The following is a 25,688-nucleotide window of genomic DNA, read 5'->3' as shown; positions in this document are numbered from 1 at the left end:
ATTTTCATCTGATTACGCTCCTGTGAAGCGCCTTGGGATGTTTTACTACGATAAAGGCGCTATATAAATGCAAGTTGTTGGTATCGAGCCTCGTGTTGCCTGGAGCTGGAGGAGGTTCAGTCGTGGCCAGGCTTGTTAAATAAACCTGTAATTAAGAGAAAACGAGGTATTTTGTCTCAGTGCTTGCACTGGGCACCAGCCTGCACTGCGGGAGTCAGATGTACAGGCACCTCATTAACAGCAACACCTGCCTGAGTGATTTGCTGCCAAACCAACATTGACAATTAAAACCAGCCAGCAACAGAGGGAAGTGACAGGCCCCAGTTTTAGCACATATTTTCCTCCTTGTTTTTAGGCAGCCGTTGCCTTTTCTAATCAGAGGAAGGGAAGAGGGTTTTGATTCGAGCAGATGCCAACCCAATTGTGCCAGTGTCAACCAGGAGAGAGAAGTGACCTCCACCGGCCCGCCTCCCCAAGCCCTCAGTAAGAGTGCGCTATCCGAGTGTGTGACATTGTAGAGCAGGTAGATCGTTGAGCGACTTTGCAAAGAACGATCCGAGGCAAAGGACTAAATTCCTGCGGAATGTTTGCGATCCTGAGGGATTGTCGTGAGCTGAAACCTGGCGCTGGTGCGAAGGCGGCACTTGGATGGCAACTGGAGAGGGTCATAAGTCAAAAGCACCTTCAGGTGGAACGAGCCAGGAGCAGGGAAACCCCAGGAAACCCTCACAGGGAGACAGCCAAGAGTAAACCCTGCCAAATAGAGGGCCATGCAATGAATCCAGTCAAAACACAATGTTGGATATTAATTTCAAAAAATCATTCTAGTTATTATCGCTGCGGGACCCTTGTGCCCAATGGCATCACCATGACTCCGCCAGAATTACTGCAGAATGTATTGTTCTCTGTGGAAACGTGTTAGAGGAAGGTTACGTTCTGCCTTTTGGAAGTAGGGTAGATATCACTGTCAGCTGTGGCTCACTGGGTAGCATTCATTTCTCTGAGGCAGAAAGTCATGGGTTTAAGCTCCACTCCAGAGCCTTGAGCACATAATCCATTGACACGCCCAGTGCCGTGCTGAGGGAGTGCCGCGCTGTCCTGGCCAATATTTATCCCTCAAAACCGGAAGCTCAGGGTCAGGCTTGCGGACTGAACGGAGGTGTTCAGCAAAGCGATCACCCAATCTGTGTTTGGTCTCCCCAATCGAGACCGCATCGTGAGCAGTGAATACAGTACACTAAATTGAAAGAAGTACAAGTAAATCGCTGTTTAACCTGGAAGGAGTGTTCGGGGCCCTGGACGGTGGGAAGGGAGGAGGTGAAAGGTCAGGTGTTGCAGCTCCTGCACTTGCACGGGAAGGTGCCGTGGGAAGGGTTGGGGCGATGGAAGAGTGGACCAGAGTGTCACAGAGGGAACGGTCCCTTCGGAATGCTGAAAGGGGAGAGGAGGGGGAGATGTGTTTGGTGGTGACATCGCGCTGGAGGTGGTGGAAATGGCCTCCTCTACATTAGGGAGACCAATTGGCCGATCGCTTTGCTGAACACCTCTGGTCAGTTTGCAAGCGTGGCACTGAGCTTCCGGCCGCTTGCCATTTTAATGTCCCGTCCCACTCCCACTCTGACCTCTCTGTCTTCAGCCCCCTGATGAAGCTCAATGAAGCTCAATGGAAGCTCGAGGAACAGCACCTCATCTTTCGATTCGGCACTTTACAGTCTTCTGGACTCAACATCGAGTTCAACAATTTCAGATCATAACCACTGCTCCCACTTTTTCAGACAGCAGGTGCTGGTAATGATTCTGCTGTTCAATAAATCTCTCCTGCCTTCCACCCTATCACTGACCTTCCCTTTTGTTCTTTCCTCCCCTCCCCCCTTTCCCTGCCTCTGTACTTGCTTAAAACCTGTTCCATCTCCAGCTTTTTCCAGTTCTGACGAAGGGTCATCGACCTGAAACGTTAACTCTGTTTCTCCCTCCACAGATGCTGCCGGACCTGCTGAGTGTTTCCTACATTTTCTGTTTATACTTCAAAAGTACTTGATTGGCTGCAAAGTGCTTTGGGACGTCCTGAGGTTGTGAAAGGCGCTATACAAATGCACGTCTTTCTTCTTTACTGGTGTCAATGGTGAGAATTCACGGTAAAGCCTTGACAAGGATAAGAAACTAGTTTGAGGGCAAGAAGAATTTAGGGGAGTGATGTTTGGGCTGGGGCGCTGCACTGAGGGGATTGGTGCTGGGCCCTCCTATTCTTTCTCATACACATCAATGTCCTGGATGCTAAAACTCAATGAAGATTAATCATCTTCACCGATGAGTCCAAGGAAGCAGGAATTCAATGAATTCCATAAATGGGCAAAACATTGGCAGATGAACTTTGTTACAGTGATAAATGGAATGTTAAAGAGAAATATAGAATCTTATCCTTAAGATGTCCCAAAGCACTTCACAGTCAATCAAGTACTTTTGAAGTGAAGTCACTGTTATTTAAAGGAACATGGCACAGCAAGATCTCACAAACCCCAAATGAGGTGTGTGGTCAATTAATCTGTGCTTTACATCCACCTGAGCAACCAGAAATAGGCAGACGAGGTCTTAGTTTAATGACTCATCGGATAGACAGCAGCGTGGAGATTGCGGGCACAATGGCAGGATGTGGCCGTGACGAGCGCCCTAACCGGGAGGCCCTAAGCTCTGGAATTCCCTCCCTAAACCTCTCTGCCTTTAAGGCGCTTCTTGGAAACTACCTCTTTGACCAAGCTTTTGGTCACTTGTCCTAATATCTCCTTATGTAGCTCAGTGTCAAAATCTGTTTGATAATCGCTCTCCTGTGAAGCACCTTAGGACCTTTTACTACGTTAAAGGCGCTATATAAATGCAAGTTGTTGTTGTTGTAGAAGAAAGGTCAAAGAGCATGTGGGTTTTTTAAAGGATAAATTGGGTGGAACTATTTCAGATGGTCAGGTTTCTGGCCGATATATTGAATGGAGTCTTCACATCAATATTCACAGAGGAGGATTATAGACAAATTTCAGTCACAGTAAATGGGCGATATGATCCATAGCACTTATCGAGGTTAGTGAAGGATGTGTAGGGCAGAAACTGAAAGGATTCAATATCCACAAGGCTCCTTGGCCAGATGGGATATGTCATGAATAATTATCCCTCAAGCAACTTCACTGAAACAGAGATACCGAGTTATAGAAAACGGTGGGCAGCAAAAAGGACCCAACTAATTTAATATTAAGGGAATCAAGGGATATGGAGATCGGGCGGGGAAGTGGAGTTGAGGTCGATGATCAGCCGTGATCTTATTGAATGGCGGAGCAGGCTCGAGGGGCCGTATGGCCGACTCCTGCTCCTATTTGTTATGTGCTTATGTTATAGAATCCTCAAGGGGTTCACAGCTCCATAAACATTGAGCTGTACCTGAGAACTGGAGGATGGCAAATGTAAATACAATATTCCAAAGAAGGAGTGCGGCACAAACCTGGTCACTGCAGGCCAATTAACCTAACACCCACAGTGGGGGAAATGCGATTAAATGGACATTTGAAAAGCATGGGTACATTAGGGGCAGTTAACATGGGTTTAGCAATAATAGGTCATACCTTACAAACCTACTGGAATTCTTTGAGAAGCTAACTAAGTTAGCAGGTGAGGGTAATCCAGTAAATTTAACTTCCTTGGATTTTTAAAAGGCTTTTGGCAAAGTTCCCCATGTAGGGAAAGTTAAAGCTCAAGGAATAGACATCTAGCCAGATTGAGAATTGACTTGGCAATGGAAGACAATACGTGCCGATAAGTGGAAAATAACCAGCGGTGTTCCTGTGGGATCCATTCTGGGATTCTAGCTGTTCCCAATATCTGCGAAGGATACATTTTTTCATATTCATTCTCAGGATGCAGGCGTGGCTGGCAAGGCCAGGATTCACTGCCCGTCCCTAGTCGCCCCTTGAGAAGGTGGTGGCGGGACGTTTTCTTGGTCCGCTGCAGTCCGTGAGGTGAGATACTCCCACAGTGCCGTTAGGGAGGGATTTCCAGGATTTTGACCCAACGACCATGAAATCCCACGATGGCAGTTTGAGAATTTGAACTCAGTATAAAAATCTGGTATCAAGAAAACCCGCCGGATTGTCGTAAAAACCCAACAGGTTCACTAATGTCCTTTAGGGAACGAAACCTGCCGTCCTTACCCGGTCTGGACCTATACCTGATGTGGTTGACTCCTAACTTCCCGCTGAAGTGGCCTAGCCAGCCACTCAGTTGTAACAAACCGTTACCAGTGGTTCAAGAAGAAGGCGGCTCACCACCACTACCTTCTCGCGGGCAACTAGGGATGGGCAATAAACGCCGGCCTTGCCAGCGACGTCCACATCCCATGAATGAATGTGAAAAAACATTGTGATTTCAACCTAACAAGGCCAGGAATGAAATGGATGGCGCTTCAGGAGCTAGTCAGGTGCCCCCCCCCACCACCACCCCCACGATGCAAATGGCTGGTGCACAGTCGGGTGATGATATGCAGCAGGGATTCTCGGATCTTCAGCCAGCTGATGAGCACCACACAGCATCAGTGACTCCTGCAAGGAACATGGGGGCAGCGAACAGGGTTACAGTGTTGCTCGCTGATGTCCCTCAGTCACATCGAATTTACAGCACAGAAACACTACTGCACCGTGCACAGACCAGCAACCATGGTGACAACTCTGCCCCCAAAAGAAAGAAAGACTTGCATTCATATAGCGTCTTTCACAACCTCAGGACGTCTCAAAGCACTTTACAGCCAATGAAGTACTTTTGAAGTGTAGTCACTGTTGTAATGTCGGAAACGCGGCAGCCAATTTGCAAATAATGACCAGATAATGACCAGATAATCTGTTTTAGTGATGTTGGTTGAGGGATAAATATTGGCCCAGTACACCGGGGAGAACTCCCCTGCTCTTCATCAAAATAGTACCGTGGGATCTTTTATGTCCACCTGAGAGAGCAGACGGGGCCTCGGTTTAACGTCTCATCCGAAAGACGGGCACCTCCGACAGTGCGGCACTCCCTCAGCACTGCACCGGAGTATCGGCCTAGATTTTGTGCTCAAGTCTCTGGATTTGGGCTTGAACCATGACCTTTCTGGCGCCGAGACAAGCGTGCTGCCCACTGAGCCACAGCTGACACCGAGAGGGAGGCTAGAAGCACAGAACAAGTGGGCGGCTCCTGAATCACCACCTCTCCCATGCTGCCACTTGCCTCTGGACAAAGAGAAGGCCTAATAGCAAACAAGCCCCTGGTGTGGATCAGCACAGCCCATTCCCCGCACTCAGTATGAATTATCTGGGTTTGCCAAACTAAGTGGTCAAGATAATAACAAGCGCACAGACTCCTCAGAGAGTCTCCTCACCTACTTTATCCAGTGCTACCTCACAATCAAGAAGTGAAGTAGAAATGTGATGCACACCGATTCACATAGCACAAGAAGAAGGGGGAGGGGGTGGGGGGGCAGTACCGGGTTTGGAGGCAAGCATCCAGGGCAATAGCCCAGGGCCCAGGCCATGAGGGGGCACCACTGGGCTAAGTACAGGAAACTCTCGATTTATCAGCACCTAAATAACCAGAAATCTCTGTTAACCGGCAAAATTCAGGAGTAGGTTCAGGTAAGTTTTACTTCATATTAGTGGCAGTTCCTGGATCTGTGGCCGTGTAACTGGGGCTCTTACACTTGTTGCTAAGCAACAGGGACGCTTGGCCTGTGGCCGGAGTTCCTGCACATGTTGCTAAGCAACAGGGAAACCTGGATTTGTTGCTGTGTACGGCGCTATCGTACCTTTTAACTATACCTCTCTGTAATCCGGACTTTTTGATAAACCGGCACCACGCCGGTCCCGTCGGTGCCGGATACCAAAGAGTTTCCTGTAGTAGAAATGGGATCTTGCATTGTTCTACGGAAGCTCAGTGTAAGCTCGAGGAACAGCACCTCATCTTCCGATTAGGCACTTTACAGCCTTCCGGACTCAATATCGAGTTCAACAATTTCAGATCATAACCTCGGCCCCCATTACATTTTTACTTATATTTTTTATCCACACCTTTGTTTTGGCCCTTCTCCCCCTTTTTTTTCTCTCCCACATGGCAGCTGTCTCCCATTCCGCCAGCACATTTCACACCTAATCTAGAGCCGTCTTTTGTCTCCACTAGTCCTATCACCATCTCGTCTGGTTTTGAATACCTCTTAATGGCTCTTCACTTCTCTTTTGTTCTCTCCCAGCCGCCAAACTGGCCTTTTAATCTGTTTCATTTCCTGTGCTTTTTCAGTCTTGACAAAGGGTTTCGACCCGAAACGTTGACTCTCTTTCTCTCTCCACGGATGTTGCCTGGCCTGCTGAGTTTTTCCAGCATTTTCTGTTGTTATTAGCAGAAATGGAAGTCAACCAAAGTCAACCAGAGAGAAGGGAGGGGAGGCGTTCACTCCTTAGCCTCTGCCCGGAGCCTCCACCAGTTTAACGCTAGTGCTGGGCAGGGGGATAACTGTGGCACCTCACATCCAATTGAACCAAAAGCAGGCATGAACATAAGAATTGTTCAATCAGAGCGGCTTTGTGCATTGGCTGCTGGTTCCCTGTCTTCCACTGATAGCAATCTCGCCCGCGTCAGAAGGTTCAAGCCCCACTCCAGAGACTTGAACACAAAATCCAGGCAGACACTCCAGTGCAGTGCCAAGGTGATGCGCTATCAACAATACCAAAGACTATGAGATGGACTTAAATGAAGTAGGCTTTTATTGACTAAGAACTAGAGCATGCCTCTGCTAGTGAATCCATCCTAAGAGCTCCCGGGGGAAGGGTGGTGAGTCACCTTTATACCCGGGCTTAGGGGTGGAGCCAGGGGCTGAGACATGCCTGGACTTGTACAGGGTTAACAGTGGTTTACCACACAGGCATGTACAGGTTAACAGTGGTTCACCACATTCACCCCTCGTTTAAAAAAGAGTCCGGCGGGGTGAAGTGTTTCAAAAGTTCATATACGAAAGTCTCTCCGGGGGTCTTGTCTGCCGTAATGATCTTCGTGGTGCCGGTTGCGGCGGTTCTTTGCCCGCGGCCGCTTCTCGCGTGGGACGGAGCACTGGCGTGTCGTCCTCTCGGGGTAGGGATGGCACCAGCATGTCGTCAGTTCATGGTAGACACCCCGGTGGTGCGTCGTGGGTAGTGGTGGTGGGTGGAGGTAGTGGATGGTGATCGATGGTGTTTCGGGTGGTACCTGAGGGTGCGAGGTCTCGAATTGAGACTGTGTCCTCCCGCCCGTCAGGATACGCCACGTAGGCGTACTGTGGGTTGGCGTGGAGGAGGTGAACCTTTTCGACCAGGGGGTCCGTCTTATGGCTCCTCACGTGTTTCCTGAGCAGGACGGGTCCCGGAGACGTCAGCCATGGCGGTAGTGATGTCCCCGAGGTGGATTTCCTGGGGAAGACGAACATCTCCTCGTGAGGGGTGATGTTTGTGGCAGTACAGAGCAGTGATCGTATGGAGTGGAGCGCATCGGGGAGGACATCTTGCCAGCGGGAGGTTGGGAGGCCCTTGGATTTTAGGGCAAGCACGGCGGTCTTCCACACCGTTGCGTTCTCCCTCTCTACCTGTCCGTTACCCCGGGGGTTGTAGCTGGTAGTCCTGCTCGTGGCTATGCCCTTCTCGAGCAGGTACTGGCGCAGCTCGTCGCTCATGAACGACGAGCCCCTGTCGCTGTGGATGTAATTGGGGGAGCCAAATTTGGCGAACAGGTCGTGGAGGCACCTGATGACTGTGGCGCTGGTCATGTCCGGGCAGGGGATGGCGAAGGGGAAACGGGAGTACTCGTCAATAATATTGAGGAAGTACATGTTGCGGTCAGAGGAGGGAAGGGGCCCCTTGAAATCGACGCTGAGACGTTCGAAGGGGCGGGTGGCTTTAATCAGGTGTGCCCTGTCTGGCCTATAAAAATGCGGTTTGCATTCGGCGCAGACCTGGCAGTTCCTGGTCATGGTCCTGACCTCCTCGATGGAGTAAGGCAGGTTGCGAGCTTTAATAAAGTGGAAGAACCTGGTGACCCCCGGGTGGCAGAGATCATTGTGGAGGGTCCGTAGCCTATCGACTTGTGCGTTGGCACATGTCCAACGGGATAGGGCGTCTGGGGGCTCATTAAGTTTCCCGGGCCGGTATAAGATATCGTAGTTGTAGGTGGATAACTCGATCCTCCACCGCAATATCTTATCATTTTTGATTTTCCCCCTTTGTCTGTTGTTAAACATAAATGCTACTGACCGTTGGTCAGTGAGCAGGGTGAAACGTTTACCGGCCAGGTAATGCCTCCAGTGCCGTACAGCCTCCACTATCGCCTGGGCTTCCTTCTCGACTGAGGAGTGTCGAATTTCGGGGCCCTGGAGGGTCCGTGAAAAGAAGGCCACGGGTCTCCCCGCCTGGTTAAGGGTTGCGGCTAGGGCGAAGTCGGATGCATCGCTCTCCACTTGGAAAGGGATGGACTCATCCACTGCGTGCATTGTGGCCTTCGCAATGTCCTCTTTTATGAGGGTGAAGGCCGCACGGGCCTCTGCCGTCAGGGAGAAGGAGGTTGACTTGATGAGGGGCCGGGCTTTGTCCGCATAGTTGGGCACCCACTGGGCGTAGTAAGAGAAGAGCCCTAGGCATCTCTTCAGGGCTTTTAGGCAGTGGAGGGGGGGTAGTTCCAGGAGGGGGCGCATTCGGTCGGGGTCGGGGCCAATGACTCCGTTTTCCACCACGCAGCCAAGAATAGCGAGGCGCGCGGTGCGGAACATACATTTTTCTCTGTTGTATGTCAGATTCAGCCGTTGGGCCGTAGGGAGGAATTTTTCTAGGTTGGCGTCGTGGTCCTGCCGGTCATGGCCGCAGATGGTGACGTTGTCTAGATAGGGGAAGGTGGCCTGCAGCGCGTTCTGGTCAACCATCCGGTCCATCTCCCTTTGGAAGACCGAGACCCCGTTGGTGATGCCGAAGGGGACTCGGAGGAAGTGGTAGAGGCGACCGTCAGCCTCGAAGGCCGTGTACTGGCGGTCCTCAGGCCTGATGGGGAGCTGGTGGTATGCCGATTTCAGATCAATCGTCGAGAATACCCGGTATTGTGCTATCTGGTTGACCATGTCAGATATGCGGGGAAGTGGGTATGCGTCTAATTGCGTGTATCGATTGATCGTCTGGCTGTAATCAATAACCAGGCGCTGTTTTTCGCCGGTCTTTACTACCACCACTTGGGCTCGCCATGGGCTGGTGCTGTCCTCGATAATCCCTTCCCTCAGGAGTCTTTGTACTTCTGATTTAATAAAGCTCCTATCCCCGGCACTGTACCGCCTGCTTTTAGTAGCAATTGGCTTGCAGTCTTTGGCGAGGTTAGCGAACAACGGGGGGGGTTTGACCTTCAGGGTGGACAGGCTGCATACTTTGCGCGGCGCCGTGTTTAAATTCTGCTGGCTGCAGACTGTAAGTGGGGGCAGGGGCCCGCCATATGCCATCGTGACGCTCTCCAGATGGCACTGGAAGTCTAATCCTAGCAGTACGGGAGCGCAGAGCTGTGGCAGGATGAGGAATTTAAACTCTCTGTACTCCACGCCGTTCACTGTCAGAGTCGCTACACAGTAGCTGCCGACGTCCGCCGTATGGGACTTTGAGGCCATAAAGACCTGGTGGCGTGTGCGCATAACCGATAGGGAGTAGCGTCGCACCGTGTCAGGGTGGATGAAGCTCTCCGTGCTTCCGCAGTCGAAAAGGCAATTTGTGGCATGGCCATTTACCTTTACGTTCATCATGGACCTGGCTAGTTGATGGGGCCTAGATTGGTCCAGGGTGATGGAGGCCATCGTCGAGGTCGGTGGGTCGCTGTAGTATTCGCCCGCGCCGAGGGCCTGGTCCCGAGATGGTGTCCAAGATGGCGGCTCCCCCTCGGCTGGTGGTGTCCAAAATGGCGGCCCGCACGGCTCACACGTGGTTGGTGGGGTCCAAAATGGCGGCCTGTACAGTTCACACGCGGCGCTGCTGGAATTGGGGGTCGATTTCGCCTTGCACACTCTCGCGTAGTGGCCTTTCTTGCCGCATTTGGAGCAGGTCGCGTCCTTTGCTGGGCATTGCTGTCTGGGGTGCTTGGCCTGGCCGCAGAAGTAGCATTTCTGGCCTCTGGTCATTGCAGCTGTAGTTGGGCTGCTGGCGGCTTGTGGCCTTACCGGGTCCCAAGATGGCTGCTCCCGTGGCATCCACGTGGCCATCCGGTCAGGAGGGTAGGCGTCCATGTTCTGGAGGGCCACGTCTAATGAGTTAGCGAGGGCCACCGTCTTCTGCAGGTCGAGCCCCCTCTGTTCCAGCAGCCTCTGCCGAGTATAGTTGCACCTGATGCCGGCTACGTAGGCGTCTCGGATCAGGTCTTCCGTGCATTCCTTGGCCGTCACCGCTTTGCAATTACAGTCCCGGCCGAGGACTCTCAGTGCCAGTAAATATTCAGCGCCCGATTCCCCGGGGCGCTGTTTTCGGGTAGCCAGGAGGTGTCTGGCGTAGACCTCGTTAACAGGCCTCACGTATTGTTCCTTTAGCGTCACGATGGCGGCCGCGTAAGTAGTGGCGTCTCGGATGATCGAGTAGACTCGGTGGCTCACCCGTGAGTTCAAGACAAGCCGTTTCGCGTCATCTGTAGTGACGGTAGTGCTGGAGGCCTCCAGGAAGGCTTCGAAACAGCTCAGCCAGTGTTCAAAGTTATTGGCTGCATCTGCTGCTTGAGGAGCCAGGTCTAAACGTTCCAGCTTCAAGATTTGCTCCATGTTGAAAATTAGTCAATAAAATTGATGCGCTATCAACAATACCAAAGACTACGAGATGGACTTAAATGAAGTAGGCTTTTATTGACTAAGAACTGGATCGTGCCTCTGCTAGTGAATCCATCCTAAGAGCTCCCAGGGGAAGGGTGGTGAGTCACCTTTATACCCGGGCTTAGGGGTGGAGCCAGGGGCTGAGACATGCCTGGACTTGTACAGGGTTAACAGTGGTTTACCACACAGGCATGTACAGGTTAACAGTGGTTTACCACACAAGGGAGTGCTGCACTGTCAGAGTTGCTGTCTTTTGGATGAGATGTTAAACCGAGGACCGGTCTGCCCTCTCAGGGGGACATAAAAGATTCCACGGCACCAATCGAAAACAAGCAAGGCCGTTCTCCGACCATACAACCACACCATCCCACTGAGAAGAAACAGAGAAGCATCACAGTCAAACCAACACGCTGCTTCCATTACCACACCACCATAGGAACAGCAGGAGGCCATTCAGCCCCTCGAGCCTCTTCCGCCATGCAGTTAGATCACCGCTGATCCGTCCCTCAAATGCAGATTGGGTGACCGCTTTGCAGAACTTCTCCGTTCAGTCCGTAAGGGTGACCCCGAGCTTCCGGTCGCCTGTCACTTTAATTCTCCGCTCCACTCCCAATCTGGCCTCTCCATCCTCGGCCCCCTACACTGTTCCAATGAAGCTCAATGGAAGCGCGAGGAACAGCACCTCATCTTTCGATTAGACACTTTACAGCCTTCTGGACTCAACATTGAGTTCAACAATTTCAGATCATGACCTCGGCCCCAATCCTTTGTTTTCATTTTTTTCATTTTTTCTCTCTCTCTCACATGGCAGCTGTCAATCATTCTGCCATTGCCATTTACACTTCATCTAGAGTCATCTTTGTTAGATCCGTGATTCTGAGAGTATGATGTTTTTCAATAACCACACGGATGCTGTAACTTAACAATCAACAGGTGTTTACTGGAGTAGGGTAATCTCAAGACTGGGGTACAGAGGCATGCTCAAGGCTTATATACAGGTGTGGTCACTGCCGGTACTACAGTATACAGGAGCTGTAAAAGTAGTTCTCTCTTAAAGGTACATACACTACAATTCCTCCCCTTTTTAGATTAGAAGTACCCATAATAATCAAATAACAATTAACACTTTAACATGTACATTAAACAACAATAGTCCATTTATAGATTCAGTCTTTGGGGCGGCTTCCTGATCCTTTCGGGATAGCGCCTTTCCTGAGGTTCTTGTTCTTGGTGCGGAGGCGATTCTGGCCCCTTTTTATCGGTTAGTTCATCGGGTTCCACTGCTACTGGTTCGGAGGTAGATGCTACCTGTATGTTGGGTTCATCCCCAGGTATGCAAGACATGGGGTTGACTCGTTCCTGTGACGCTAAGATCTGATCAATGTGGCGTCTCACAATGTTCTCCCCGACATCCACTGTGTACATTAATGGCCCCAGCCGTGTGCATATCATTCCGGGTTGCCATTTCTCTGTTCGGTAGTCACGGGCCAAGACTGGTTGTCCTACATTGAAGCTCCTTGTCGGCTTCTCATTGAAGTGCTGGAATTGTTTGTTCTCAACATTTCTTCGCACATTTGGTCTGAGCAAGTCCAGATGAGATCGCAACCTTCGGTTAAAGAACATCATGGCCGGGGTCTGGTTGGTAACTGCATGTGTCACGTTTCGGTAGGCTAATAAGAAATTGTCCATCTTATGCTGTAGTGGAATTTCATCGTCGCACATGGCCTTTATCGCCTCCTTAAAGGTTTGTACGAACCTCTCAGCCAATCCATTTGTGGCTGGATGATACGGGGCGGATGTGTAATGCCTTACCTCATTCCTTCTCATAAATTTTCGAAACTCTTCAGACACAAACTGTGGTCCATTATCAGAGCAAATCTGCTCTGGCAAGCCGTTTCTGGCAAATATGGTCCGTAGGACTGCAATCGTTTTCTCTGTAGTGGTTGAGGACATTTTTATCACCTCAGGCCACTTCGAATGAGCATCCACTGCTATTAAGAACATTGAGTCCATGAATGGACCAGCAAAATCAATATGCACCCGTTGCCATGGAGAGGAGGGCCACTCCCATGGGTGTAGAGGGGCATGTGGTGGTGCATTTTGGACCTTCTGGCATCCTGAGCAGCTCTTGGTTAGGTCTTCGATTTGTTGATCGATTCCCAGCCACCACACATAAGCCCTAGCAAGGCTTTTTATTTTCACTCCCCCCAGATGACCTTCATGTAGCTCATTTAGCACTCTCTCCCTTAACTTGGGTGGAATCACCACTCTGGATCCACACATCACTGTCCCCTGGCATACTGACAGCTGTTCTCTTCTGGATGAGAATGCTGGCAACAGTGAGTCGCCCTGTGTTGGCCATCCCCTCACCGTCAAATCATATACCCGAGACAGCATCGGATCATTGTGGGTCTCCTTCTCTATAGCTGCGTTCGTTACTGGCAATCGTTCAATTATTGACCAATAAAATATCTCGATAGGGTCCACTGCTGGTGCTTCCTCCACAGTAGGCACTGGCAGGCGCGATAGCCCATCAGCGTTTCCATGCTGTTTCGTGCCTTTATATTCTATTTCATATTGATTCGCCCCTAGAAACAGGGACCATCTTTGTAACCGTTGTGCCGTCATTACTGGAATGCCCTTCTTAGGATTAAAGATGGAGACAAGTGGTTGGTGGTCAGTCAGCAAGGTGAACTTCTGCCCATGCAGATAGTGGTTGAATTTTTTTACTCCCCATACTAGGCTGAGGGCCTCCCTGTCAATCTGGGCGTAGTTGTGCTCAGCTGAGGTTAGTGACCGAGACACAAAGGCTACTGGCCTCTCCAACCCGTCTGGGAATTTGTGCGACAGCACCGCTCCAATACCATAGGGTGATGCATCACATGCCAAATGAATTGGTAGTGCTGGGTTGAAATGGGCCAACACCTCTTTTGATGTGATCAATTCTTTACACTTCTGGAAAGCTCGTCTACGTTCGTCATTCCACTTCCATGGTACCCCTGTTTGCAGTAGGGTGTTCAGGGGGTGTAATACCGTGGACAAATTTGGTAAGAACTTATGGTAGTAGTTTACCAGCCCGAGGAACGACCTCAGTTGTGACACATTTTCCGGTGCTGGAGCCTTGACTACTGCCTCAATCTTTTCAGGGGACTTATGTAACCCCTCTTCATCGATGACGTGGCCACAATACGAGATCTGCTTCTGGAAAAACTCACACTTGTGGCGATTAGCTCGTAGCCCATATTCCTTTAATCTGGTGAGCACCTTCCCCAAGTTGGCGAGGTGATCACTGTCATTTTCGCCCGTGACCAGGATGTCGTCCAAATAACACTGGGTCCCTGGAATCCCTTGCAGGACTTGATCCATCGCCCTTTGCCAAATAGCCGGAGCCAATGCTACCCCGAACACCAGCCGGTTGTATTGATAAAGACCTTTATGAGTGTTAATCGTAAGGTATTGTTTCGAAGCTTCTTCTACCTCCATTTGCAAGTTTTCCTGGGCCAGATCAATTTTGGTGAAGCGTTTCCTCCAGATAGCGAGGCGAAAATATCCTCAATTCGTGGAAGCGGATATTGTACCGTGTGAAGGACTGGGTTCACTGTCACCTTAAATTCCCCACAGATGCGGACCTTCTTTGGTTCCCCAGGCATATTACTCAACAACCTCTTCATTACAGGAATGATGGGTGTAGCCCACTCGCTCCAGTCTACTTTGGACAGTACTCCTGAACGTTCCAACCCTTCCAGCTCTGCTTCGACAGCTGGTCTGATCGCATAAGGCACTGGTCTGGCCTTAAGAAACTTTGGGCTTGCATTTTCCTCTATTTTAATCGTTGCTGTTATGCCTTTTAGTGTTCCGAGTTCCTCCTGGAACACTTCTTTTGCGTCAGTTAGCATTTTTGACAGTCGTCCAGGTGTGACGTCGTCATCCTTTTTGGCCTCAACCTTCAGTGCCTGTAGGGAATGCCAATCTAATTGTATCTTCCGGATCCATTCGCGTCCCAGCAGTGGTGGTCCTCCATCTGGCAATACATATATATCCATTTTAGGTATTTCCTGGCCTTTATATATCACTTTCACCCTTATTTTTCCTTTGGGGTAGACTTTTTGCCCCATGTACGTCTTCAAGACAATCTCTGTAGCTTTCAAGGGTATATGTGAAAATAGCCGCTTGTAGTCCCTTTGGTTTATGACTGTTAGGGCTGATCCTGTGTCCAATTCCATTTTCACTTGGACTCCGTCTATCTTGAGCGTGACCCAGATAGTCTGGTGATGCTCCATTTTGGTTACCTTATGTAGTTTCAGACAACCCAGCTCCTTGCTTCCGGAGTCTGTGTCACTTTTCTGTTCGTCTGAACTACTGTCCATCACCTGGTGTACCTTTTTGTACTTCTCCTGTGGAGATTTCTACTATGCTTTTGAAATTCTTGTTCACAGGCTTCTCTGTGGTTATTAGGTTTCGCAGTAACCCATAAGTTTTTGCACCCATGGAATTTAACAAAACCAGTGCTTTCCTAGCATCTGGCACTTCATTCGCCCTGCAGTACACCTCAATACGTTCCACATATGTCGCCCAATCTTCGACTTCATTGTCGAACGTAGAGATACTGCCACTCTTCTGCATCCCTGGGTGTGATTTAACTGTCAAAAATGGTGTCTCCCGCGCTTTCCTTCCTTCCCGCGCTCGCCCTTCTTCTCCGCTGCGGCTTCTAAAAATGGCGTCTCCCGCGCTCTTCCTTCTTCTCCGCGGCTCAATGGCGTCTCCCGCGCTCTCCCTTCTTCTCCCCGCGGACACTGTTCAGCCCTTGAGCCCTGGCTGTGCTCTGCGCGTTCTTTTTTTTTTGTGCGCCTTTCCCGTTTCCGCCGCTCGGTCCTGAACCCGACTGTTGCTTTACCCTCTCTCTCTCCGTTTTCTTTTTCCTCAACGCCACTCGGTTTTCAACCCCCGGCTGCGCCCTGTGCGCTTCACCCTCTGTCTTACCCCGTCAATGCTGCTCGGCTTTCTCTCCGCCGTCGGTCGTCTCCAGCCGCCGCTGTCCGGGAAGGGTCTGCGCTGTACCTGTCGTCAGTCTATTGCTGATCGTCGTGGCTGGGGAACCAAGCCCGGCTCTCCACAGCCTCCCCTGCGATGTTCACTCTCTGCCGGACGACTGGGCGGTTGCTCGTGGTCGACGCCCGTGTTTCTGGCCTCGACTTTCTTCCACCGCCCTCCTGGAGCGAATCCCCGAAGGGAAATACAGAGTTGCAGGTAGATTCGAATCGACACTCGTCGCCACTGTTAGATCCGTGATTCTGAGAGTATGATGTTTTTCAATAACCACACGGATGCTGTAACTTAACAATCAACAGGTATTTACTGGAGTAGGGTAATCTCAAGACTGGGGTACAGAGGCATGCTCAAGGCTTATATACAGGTGTGGTCACTGCCGGTACTACAGTATACAGGAGTTGTAAAAGTAGTTCTCTCTTAAAGGTACATACACTACAATCTTTTGTTTCTTAACTTGTCCCATTACCATCTCCTTTTGCCTTGCACCATCATCCCTTTTGTCTTTTAATCTCTCCTGCCTTCCACCCAATCACAGACCTTTTGTTCTTTCTTCCCCTCCCCCCTTTCCCTGCCCTGACACTTGCTTAAAAACCTGTTACACCTCTAACTTTTCCAGGTCTGACGAAGGGTCATCGACCTGAAACGTTAACTCTGTTTCTCTCTCCACAGATGCTGCCTGACCTGCTGAGTATTTCCAGCATTTTCTGTTTTTATGTACCTCAACTCCATTTACCCGCCTTGGCTTCATATCCCTTGATACCCTTACCCAACAACAATCTACGAGATGCAGGAAGGATGCTCCCGATGGCTGGGGAGTCCAGATAAGGGGTAAGCCATTTAGGACTGAGATGAGGGGGAATTTCTTCACCCAGAGAGTGGTGAACCTGTGGAATTCTCTACCACAGAAGGCAGTTGAGGCCAATTCATTAAATATATTCAAGAAGGAGTTGGATATATTTCTTAAGGCTAAAGGGATCAAGGGATATGGGGAGAAAGCAGGGACAGGGTACTGAATTTGGATGATCAGCCATGATCTCATTGAATAGCAGAACAGGCTCGAGGGGCCGAATGGCCTACTCCTGCTCCTATCTTCTATGTTTCTATGTTTTTATTGGCCTCAGTCTTGAAAGCTCCAATTGTCCCTCAGCATCCACAGCCTTTTGGGGGAGAGTGTTCCCGATTTCCACTACCCTTTGTGTGAAAAAGTGCTTCCTGATTTTGCTCCTAAATGGCCTGGTTCTAATTTAAAGATTGTGGCCTAGAAATTCAGTTTGGGGCGCCCAGCTCGCCTGGGCGCCAGAATTACCGCTGCGCGCGGAGCCACTTGCGCCAGCGGGAAATTCAGTTTCAGCACCCCAAGTTGAAGCCGGCCGCTAAACAAGGGTTTCGGCACCCCGCTTGGGGCGCTGAAACTGAATATCGGCGTGTAAAGTGCCGCAGCGCCACCCGCTGTGGCACGGCAGCCTGCGGTACTGCAGGCCTTCCTCCCACTGTTAAGGGGGAGGTGCCTGCAACAGCGCAATCCCCGCTCGCGAGTGCCGGCAAATGAGCCCGGCACCAAGGAGAAGTGCCGGGCTCTCTGGAAACAGCCGGCAATGCCGCGGGGGGGTGGTGAAGGAGGCCGGGGAAGGAGGTGCGGGCAGGCGGCGGCCGAAAAAGCGGCCGGCCGCACCTCCACCTTAACTCGCCCCACTACCGGCACAGGTAGGCCCCGTGTACCGGTCGCTATTTGCGGCCGGCGCGGGGGAGGCGGCAGCGACCAAATATGGCCAGCGGGGCGATAGCGGGGCGCTGCGCACACCGATGACGTCATCGGTGGCGGCGCAGCGCTACTGGCTAATGCCGCCATTAGCGCCCCGCTAAATATCGCGGTAGGTTTGCACAGTGGCGCAAAAGCCCTCTTTGGGCGCTAACTGGTGGCGCAGGCCACTGAATTTCTAGGCCTGTGTCCCCTTGTTCTGGATTACCCCCCCCCCCCACCACCAGAGGAAATAGTTTCTCTTTATCTGCCCTATCGAATCCCTTTACCATTTCAAACGCCTCGATTAGATCACCCTTCAACCTTCTAAACCCAAGAGAATACAAACTAAGTGGGTCCAACCTGTCCTCCTAATTTAACCCTTTAAGCCCCGGTATCATTCCGCACGGCCACACCTGTCTGAGTAGAGGACAATCTCCACTCTTGTCTATTAAATCACCAATCAGGTCCTTGATTAATTAAATGTAAACAAATCAGAAATGGGTAAATAACAATTACAAATGAGGAAGCTGTAAAATTGACTCAACTCTTTTTTTGAAAGCTACCAACTCTAGGCTAACAAATAGCAGAAAGCGCCCACTCAAAATAGCTCGAAAAAGTTTTGTGAGGTTGGTTTGAGAAGCCATCTTAGTGGTTAGTGTTAAATCCGTGAATTTTGATGTATGGTGTCCTTCAATAAATCAACAGAGGCTGCAGAGGAACAATCAACAGGTGTTTACTGGATGAGAGTCACCCAAAAACTAACAGTACAGATCCCTACTCAGGGTTTATATACAGGTGTGGTCACTGCCGGTACTACAGTATACAGGAGCTGTAAAAAGTAGTTCTCCCCTTAAAGGTACATACACTACAATTCCTCCCCTTTTAGATTAACAGTACCATAACATTCATTTAACAATTAACACTTTTAACATGCAACATTAACTGAAAATAGTCCATTTATAAATTCAGTCTTTGGGGCGGCTTCCTGATCCTTTCTGGATAGCGCTTTTCCTGAGTGTCTTGCTCTTGGTGCGGAGGCGATTCTGGCCCCCTGTCGTCGGTTGGTTCATCAGCTTCCGATGCTACTGTTTCTGGGGTAGATGCTACCTGTATGTCGGGTTCATCCCCAGGTACGCGAGACCTGGGGTTGACTCGTTCCTGTGACCCTAGGATCTGGTCGACATGGCGTCTCACAATGTTCTCCCCAACATCCACTGTGTACATTAGTGGCCCCTGCCGTGTGCATATCGTTCCTGGTTGCCATTTCTCTGTTCGGTAGTCGCGGGCCAAGACTGGTTGCCCTACATTGAAGCTCCTTGTCGGCTTCTCATTGATGTGCTGGAATTGCTTATTCTCAACATCTCTTCGTACATTTGGTCTGAGCAAATCCAGACGAGATCTCAACCTTCGGTTAAAGAACATCATGGCCGGGGTCTGGTTGGTGACTGCATGTGTCGCATTTCTGTAGGCTAACAGGAAATTGTCCACCTTATGCTGCAGTGGAATGTCGTCATTGCACATGGCCCTTACTGCTTTTTTAAAGGTTTGTACGAACCTCTCAGCCAATCCATTTGTGGCTGGATGATACGGGGCGGATGTGTAATGCCTTACCCCATTCCTTTTCATAAATCTTTGAAACTCTTCAGACACAAACTGTGGTCCGCTATCAGAGCAAATCTGCTCTGGCAAGCCGTTCCTGGCAAATATGGTCCGTAGGACTGCAATAGTTTTCTCCGTGGTGGTGGAGGACATTTTGATCACCTCAGGCCATTTCAAGTGCGCATCCACGGCTATTAAAAACATTGAGTCCATGAATGGACCAGCAAAATCAATATGCACCCGTTGCCATGGAGATGGCCACTCCCATGGGTGTAGAGGGGCATGTGGTGGTGAATTTTGGACCTTCTGACATCCTGAGCAGCTCTTTGTCAGATCCTCGATTTGCTGATCGATCCCCGGCCACCACACATAAGCCCTAGCAAGGCTTTTCATTTTCACCCCTCCCAGATGGCCTTCGTGAAGCTCATTGAGCACTCTCTCCCTTAACTTGGCTGGAATTACCACTCGGGATCCACACATCAAGGTCCCCTGGCATACTGACAGCTGTTCTCTTCTGGATGAGAATGCTGGCAACAGTGAGTCGCCATGTGCTGGCCATCCCTTCACCGTCAAATCATATACCCGAGACAGTGTCGGGTCATTTCGGGTCTCCTTCTCTATACCAGCGTTAGTTACTGGCAAGCATTCAATTATAGTCGAATGAAATATTTCGACAGGATCCACTGCTGGTGCTTCCTCCGCAGTAGGCAGTGGCAGGCGTGATAGCCCATCAGCGTTTCCATGCTGTTTCGTGCCCTTATACTCGATATCATATTGGTGCGCCCCTAGAAAAAGAGACCATCTTTGTAGCCGTTGCGCAGTCATCACCGGAACGCCCTTCTTTGGATTAAAGATGGAGACAAGTGGTTGGTGGTCAGTCAGCAAGGTGAACTTCTGCCCGTGCAGATAGTGGTTGAACTTTTTCACTCCCCACACTAAGCTGAGGGCCTCCCTGTCAATCTGGGCATAGTTACGCTCGGCTGAGGTTAGTGACCGAGACGCAAAGGCTACTGGCCTCTCCGAGCCGTCTGGAAATTTGTGCGACAGCACCGCTCCAATGCCATAGGGTGATGCATCACACGCCAGCCGAATTGGTAGTGCTGGGTTGAAATGAGCCAACACCTCTTTTGATGTGATCAATTCTTTGCACTTCTGGAAAGCTCATTTACATTCGTCATTCCACTTCCATGGTACCCCCGTTTGCAGTAGGGTGTTCAGTGGGTGTAGTACTGTAGACAAATTCGGCAAGAAATTATCGTAATAGTTCACCAACCCGAGGAACGACCTCAGTTGTGACACATTTTCCGGTGCTGGAGCCTTGACTACTGCCTCAATCTTTTCAGGGGACTTATGTAACCCCTTTTCATCAATAACGTGGCCACAATACGAGATCTGCTTCTGGAAAAACTTGCATTTGTGGCGATTAGCTCGGAGCTCATAATCCTTCAATCTAGTGAGCACCTGCTCCAGGTTGGCGAGGTGATCACTCTCATTTTCGCCCGTGACCAGGATGTCGTCCAAATAACACTGGGTCCCTGGAATCCCTTGCAGGACTTGATCCATTGCCCTTTGCCAAATAGCCGGAGCTGATGCTACCCCGAACACCAGCCGGTTGTATTGGCAGAGACCTTTATGAGTGTTGATCGTGAAGTACTGTTTCGAGGCTTCTTCTACCTCCATTTGCAGGTACGCCTGGGCCAGATCAATCTTAGTGAAGTGTTTCCCTCCAGATAGCGAGGCGAAAATATCTTCAATCCGCGGAAGCGGATGTTGTACAGTGTGAAGGACTGGGTTCACTGTCACCTTAGAGTTCCCACAGATGCGAACCTTCTTTGGTTCCCCAGGTGTATTACTCAACGACCTCTTCATTACAGGAATGATGGGTGTAGTCCACTCGCTCCAGTCCACTTTGGATAGTACTTCTGAACGTTCCAAACCTTCCAGCTCTGCTTCGACGGCTGGGCGGATCGCATAAGGTACTGGTCTGGCCTTAAAAAAACTTTGGGCTTGCATTTTCCTCTATTTTGATCGTTGCTGTTATGCTTTTTAGTGTTCCGAGTCCCCCCTGGAACACTTCTTGTGCATCAGTTAGCATTTTTGACAGTCGTCCAGGTGTGACGTCGTCATCCTTTTTGGCATCTACAGTCAGTGTTTGTATGGAATGCCAATCTAGCTGTATCTTCCGGATCCATTCACGCCCTAGTAGTGGTGGTCCTCCATCTGGCAATACATATAGGTCAATTTTTGGTGTTTCCTTGCCGTTGTATATCATGTTCACCCTTATTTTTCCTTTGGGGTAGACTTTTTGCCCCGTGTACGTCTTCAAGACAATCTCTGTATCTCTCAAGGGTATATGTGAGAATAGCCGCTTGTAGTCCCTTCGGTTTATGACTGTTAGGGCTGATCCTGTGTCCAATTCCATTTTCACTTGGACTCCGTCTATCTTGAGCGTGACCCAGATAGTTTGGTGATCCTCCATTTTGATTACATTATGTAGTTTCAGACAACCCAGCTCCTTGCTTCTGGAGTCTGTATCACTTTTCTGTTCGTCTGAACTACTCTCCGTCACCTTATGTACCTTTTTGTACTTCTCCTGTGGAGATTTCTTGCTGCTGGTTTTCTTTCCTGACCTGCAGACACTTGCCATGTGTCCTACTTTTCCACACTGTCTGCGCACTTGGTCCTTGAACCAACAATCCTTATGGTCATGTGTTGTTCTGCCGCAGCGATAACACTTCACTGCTCCATATGACATTTCATTTGTGCCATATTCTTGCGGTCTCTGTTGTATCTCTGCAGCGCCCCGTGCGGCTGCTTCGTGTGATACTGCCATGCTGAAAGCCTTGTCCAGCGTAAGATCCTTTTCTGATAGAAGCCGTTTCTAGGTTCCTTCACTTTGAAGCCCACACACAAACTTGTCCCTTAAAGTATCTGCTAGTCCCGTTCCAAACTGGCAGTGTATCGATAGTTCACGCAGTTCCGTTAAATACTCAGCATTACTTTCATCTTTATGCTGGTTCCTTTTGTGAAACTTAAATCTTTCTGCTATCAGCAGTGGTGTGGGGTTTAAGTGGTCCTGTAGGATTGCCACTATGCTTTCAAAATCCTTTTCCACTGGCTTCTCTGGGGTTACTAGGTTTCGCAGTAAGCCGTACGTTTTTGCACCCATGGAATTCAACAATACCAGTGCTTTCCTGGCATCTGGCACTTCATTCACCTTGCAGTACACTTCTACGCGTTCTATATATGTTGCCCAATCTTCGACTTCATTGTCGAACGCTGTGACACTGCCACTCTTCGGCATCCCTGGGTGTGGTTAGACTGGCTAAAAATGGCGTGTCCCGCGCTCTCCCTTCTCCGCTGGCTCAAAATGGTGTCTCCCGCGCTTCCTTTCTTCCCCCGCGGACGCTGCTCAGCCCTTGAAACCCCGGCCGCGCTCTGCGCGTTTTCCCCTCTCTCGTTGACGCCGCTCGGTCTTCAACCCCGGCTGCGCCCTGTGCGCTTTACCCTCTCTCTTACCCCGTCGACGCTGCTCGGCCTTTTTCTGTGCCATCGGTCGGCTCCAGCCGCCGCCGTCCGGGACGGGTCTGCGCCGTACCTGCTGCCAGCCCGCTGCGCTGGATCGTCACGGCTGGGGAACCAAGCCCAGCTCTCCACAGCCTCCTCTGCGATGTTCAAGTCCTCTCCGGATGGTCAACGCCCACACTGGTGGAATCGGCCTTCCTCTACAGAGTTGCAGGTAGGTTCGAATCGACTCGTCGCCACTGTTAAATCCGTGAATTTTGATGTATGGTGTCCTTCAATAAATCGACAGAGACTGCAGAGGAACAATCAACAGGTGTTTACTGGATGAAGGTTACTCTAAAACTAAAGTACAGATCCCTACTCAGGGTTTATATACAGGTGTGGTCACAGCCGGTACTACAGTATACAGGAGCTGTAAAAAGTAGTTCTCCTCTTAAAGGTACATACACTACAGTTAGAGTAAGATTTATAAATGGTTATATTTCAGGGCTCTTTTGGGAGTGCATGTGTGCCAGAGGACTGGAGAGTGGCGAGTGTAATATCCGTTTTCAAATAGAGCTAATCTGGACAATTACGGGCCAGTTAGTTTAAACATCTGTGGCAGGGGCAATTTAGGAATTAAAAAAATTAGCTTGTTCTGAATAAGTTCTGCAGGGGTTCTCCCTGAGAGATTCAGGGCCAGAACATTTATTCAAATGCAGATCATTGCCCAGCCAGTGTTGTAAGAGAACTTGCATTTATATAGCACCTTTCACAACCTCAGGATGCCCCAAAGCGGTTCACAGCCAATGAAACGTAAGTGCGATGTAGGAAAAGGGCAGCAGCCAATTTGCGCACAGCAAGGTCCCACAAGGAGCATTAAGATAAATGACCAACCAATCTGTTTTAGTGATAAATGTTGGCCAGGACACCCAGGAGAACTTGCTTGCTGTTCCACAGGATCTTTCACATCCGCCAGCAGAGGCAGACACAACCTGAGTTTAACATCTCATCCAAAAGACAGTACAGTACTCCCTCACTAGTGACAGCTTAGATATGTGCTCAACCCTCTGGAGTGGACCTTGAAAATTAGAGCGAGGTCATTCAGGGGTGATGTCAGGAAGCACTTCTTCTGGAACTCTCTCCCCCAAAAAGCAGTTGAGGCTGGGGAGGGGGTCAATTGAAAATGTCAAAACTGAGATGGAGAGATTTTTGTTGGGCAAGGGTATTAAGGGTCACGGAACCAAGACGGGTAGTTGGAGTTAAGATACAGATCAGCTGGGATCTCATTGAATGGTGGAACAGGCTCGAGGGGCTGAATGGCCTCCTGTTCCTAACCCTCAACCTTCTGAGTGTGCGGTAAGGGTACTGTCACGGAGTCAAGGCTGATACAACTATCAAAGATAGTGTTTGTAGTAACCTGGGAGGTTATGAGTAACCTGATCCACCAGGTGGTGCTGTGGCAATTGCTCTCCTGATTTAAGTCTGAGCTGTACTGGTTGTACTCTTTGTTTTTGCTGCCTCATGGTAGAAGCTTTTAGGTGCAAGTGTTGATTAAACCATGTTAAGGAGTTAACCGGTGTCCTTCTCCATCTATGGCCACCTCAAGATACCACATATGGCGACAAGAATAAAGGACGGAAGAGTTTTGGAGTATTCAGAAGTGGTGCTCGGGTTGGTTAGCAAACTAGTCGGAAAAGCACGAGGCTAGGCCGCGGGAGTCGAAGCGGAGTTTGATTTTTTGGCTGAAGTGACCGGACTCCAAGGATGGCAGGAACGGTAGGCTCCGTGGCACCTTTTGACAGCAAGTCGCAGTCTTGGGAGGAGTATTTTGAAATACTGAGCCATTTCTTTATGGCAAACGAGGTGGACAGTGCTGAAAAGAAAAGGGCCATTTTACTGAGTTGTGTGGGAGTGCAAACCCATAGACGGATGAGGAATCTGCTGAGCCCGGAGCGGCCAGGAGAAAAATCTTTTGACAAGTTGGTGAGTCTACTGAAGAATCATTTCAATCCGAAACCTAGTGAAATAGTACAGAGATGGAAATTCAGTTCGAGGATTAGGAGGCCGGAAGAAAGCGTTACTGAGTATGTGGAGGAGCTTCGGAAGCTCGCACAGGACTGTAATTTTGGAAATGCGCTCACAGTCATGTTAAGGGACAGACTAGTATGCGGAGTTAACGACGACAGTATACAGCAAAGGTTGCTGTCAGAAGAAGGATTAACGTTTGAGACGGCACTTAAAAAAGCACAAGCCATGGAGACGGCTAACAAGGACATTAAGGACTTAAACAGTATGAGCAAGGAGAAATGGAGTAAACCAGTGGGAGGAGCTGTTTTCAAGATGGAAGCTGGCGCGAAAAGTCCACCAGTCGGGGTTGGGGATTGCTACCGATGTGACGGGATGAGCCATTATGCAAAGGACTGCAGGTTTGCAAAGACAAAGTGCCACAATTGTGGAAAAATAGGGCACTTAAAGAAAGTCTGTAAAAGGGCAGTGAGTGAGAGAAGCAGTGCTAAAGGGGCAAAGCATGCAAAAGGGGGGAGGGAGAAGTACACAAAGCGGGCAAATTACATACACGCGGAGGAAGAGTCTAGTGAGTCTAGTGAGGAGGTTTTCACTGTATACAGTATAGACACTTCAAGGCCCAACGTACCCCCTCTCACTCAGTATTTGATAGTGAACGGAGGTCAAGTAAAGTTTGAGATTGACACCGGATGTAGTGTAACCATAATGTCGCAGACTGAGTACGCCAAGCTATGGGGGGAAGCAAAAGTACCAGAGCTAGGTACATGCCCCATTAGTCTCAAAACCTACACAGGACAGAAGGTGGACATTTTGGGGGCGGCCGAAGTACAAGTGGAACACAAAGGAGTCACCAAAGAGCTTACGGTGGTAGTGGTAGCAAGGTCAGGGCCAAACCTGTTAGGGCGAGGGTGGATCAGTGAGTTG

The sequence above is a fragment of the Somniosus microcephalus genome, chromosome 31 (genome assembly GCF_052327205.1).
Source record: "Somniosus microcephalus isolate GS21.2 chromosome 31, FLI_Smic_1.0, whole genome shotgun sequence".
NCBI lineage: Eukaryota > Metazoa > Chordata > Chondrichthyes > Squaliformes > Somniosidae > Somniosus > Somniosus microcephalus.
This window is presented reverse-complemented; position numbering follows the sequence as displayed.